This window comes from Sphaeroforma arctica, assembly GCF_001186125.1.
Source record: "Sphaeroforma arctica JP610 unplaced genomic scaffold supercont1.498, whole genome shotgun sequence".
NCBI lineage: Eukaryota > Ichthyosporea > Ichthyophonida > Sphaeroforma > Sphaeroforma arctica.
Window position 1 is genome coordinate 52,196 of NW_014040060.1, and position 2,931 is coordinate 55,126.

Below are 2,931 nucleotides of genomic sequence, written 5' to 3' on the forward strand. Positions count from 1 at the left end.
GTGTGTGTGTGTGTGCGTTTGTATGTGCATATTTAAATCAGAAATATAAGATATGGAGAAATGTATAAAAGTACAAGTTCTTTGATATATGAAGTATATGTGGCTATATATACTCGTCTACAATATTATTTGATGAGATCAGTGTCGTTGCAGCACAAAAAACGGGATTTATATCCGATTAAACACGATGAAAAAATACCACCATATCATTGAGATGTAAGTATGAAGGGTTGTTCTCGCGGTTTCCGCCAGTACACGCGCTGAACACAGAGTTTGAAATTAATGATACTACACACCGTTCATGCATGGCGATGCTCAGTGCATTAATGATAACAAATGTGTGTGATTAAGAGATAATCTACAATACAAACATACGATATACATTGAGATACACGGGTATGCAATTGTGTGCAGTGTGTGCATACAACTCGAGGCAAAGACAATATAGGGTTTTCGCGCACATACGAGCTTTGGCCTGTTGGCAGCAAATCTCAGCAAGCGCGTCCATCTTATCATCGTCAAGCAATTTTCGAGACATTAGACCTTGCAGGAACATGCTTTTCGCAACGGTAGCTTCCACCATGATGGCCTTTGGTTGTATGCCTTATAGCGATTTAGCCAGTGAGTTTGAATATGCCAGCAATAGATATAGGAGCAGTCTTTTATATGGAATAATATGCACCTACGCTGGTAGCTGTAGTAATGGCTGCGTTGCTGTTGGGAAGTGGCCTCCTATTTAGTAGTATCGTGAGTGATACGAAGATCAGTGTCTTTATGTAAATATAAAATCCCTCACACGAAATGCGAACAAGCTGCTAGTCTAAAGCCACCTCACAAACCTATTTATAATATAAATAATATAGTGCCATAGCCCTGTGTACCTTTGTATGTTCCTCGTTAAAACGTTTTAAACCCCCCATCATTTTTGCGTTTTATTTTAAATATATATATAAACGTTTATGCCATGATGAGCAGGTCTTCCTTTTCACCTTTTTTTTTAAAAACAATAACGCATAAACTCGATTAGTTTTGCGTTCATTTACGTTCAACGTTTACTGCGTGAGTGCATTTAGCATTACCAATTAAGCTTGTATACTATCATTTGCGCGCGCGTTAGGGTGATTAACCAATGGAGAAGCGTCTAATTATAATTTATTTTTTTGGCGGGTGACTACGAAAAACAGTGATGACCGCTGTATCAGGCTGTAGTCTGTAGGCGCCTGTAGCGGGCTGTAGCGGTGCATTTATAGGGTGAGAATAGGCTTTAAATATACACATAGCCTCCAATTCAACAATGCAGCAAGGCTCGTACATATACATGCTATTTTTTTTATATGTTTTAAAGTTCAACTTTAGTCCCATATAAACGTATTGACTTTACTAGTTCGCGAGTTGGAATGTAAATAATATCATATTTAAGTAGACAGACGCTATGATAGTATCGAATATCCATGATAGTATCGCTGTGATAGTATAGTTCTTAATTCGTACAGACGCTATGCTTTTGAAACGAGAAATGGACTTGGAATAAGACAGAGCGCGAGCTTTGTGAAATCCTATATATTGTCAAACCCTGGATGGAACTTGGATCCCCTGGGAAAGGTTGGATTGTTAATATGTGAATGGTCATTGACCCTGTTTGATAGTGTGTAGCGATCAACAGCTTTGTATTGTAGCGCAGAAATTTGTTATCTTTTAATATGGAGCGTCGGTTGTCCATATATCAAATAAACAACAGTCAACGAATGTCTTGTCAAAATACCACCAGGTGTCGATGTGTACTCTGATACCCGCACTTGGAAGTGAATAACCCGGAGTTGGGGATTGGATTATTGATCGACTTAGCAGGTACTTCTTACTGACTTAGAATGTACTTATTATATATAAATAGTTCAATGAAGTATGAGATGAGTCGATGATGTCAACGGAAGGTAGTATATATACACGCAAGCATTTACTGATACCTGACATACGAATTGCAAGTGTATAGCTGTCTAGTCCGACTCTGCTGTGCACAACACTTAAATCTATCATCTGACGAAAATTTAGCCGATGAGAACATATAACAATATAAACCATTGCTCATAACTGAGAGCGTCGATGGTCTCGAAGAAACGTGCCCACAGTGACAGCAGTCAGTACATGTGTACATGCATGAATATTATCTACGCAACTACTTCAAATATACAAATTTGAAGCAGCGAGTTGTGCGGGATCTTTTTTTTCTTCGGAAACAGGGTTTTTTCAAAGAAACATGCACTTCTCTGTTTTTGAGATTTCGGGGACATTTCGCACGAATTGAAAACACCTCAGTGAGAACCAATGGATGGTATGCGATGTTGATTTGACCAATAGATGGTTGCTGATTTGATTTTGTATGCAGTGGTCCCGAGAAAAAAAAAGCTGAGACTTTCACTTCATACTAGAGTACTACCTTATAGGCTATAGCTCTATACTTCACGGAACGTTCACTGCTCTCCGCACAGTCGAACACAACGAAGCTTATTACAGGAGGGAAAGCTATGTAACAAAACTAAAGCACTTACCCTGCAAGCATACAATCGTCATCTGCATTGCTAACCTATTTCCTGGGACAAGGGATTATACTATATTGAGAGCAACGTGGTGTGAGGGTATTCTAGAGGTAGCGGCTGACAACACCCAAATAGTGGCACGCACGCAAGCTTGAAACCAATTTCAGGTATCAACCACGAATATTTGAATACTGAGGTTCATAGCAACAATGACTAATCCAGTAAGTACATTTTTGTTTGTAACAATGTAAGTGTTTGCTTCAGGGTTCGGTACGGTGGTTCTCTATTTATCCGCGACATTTATTTGAGTTAAGCATATACGTTGATACACACACACACACATATATATATATATATATATATATATGTATGTATGTGAGTATATGTATATTCTGAT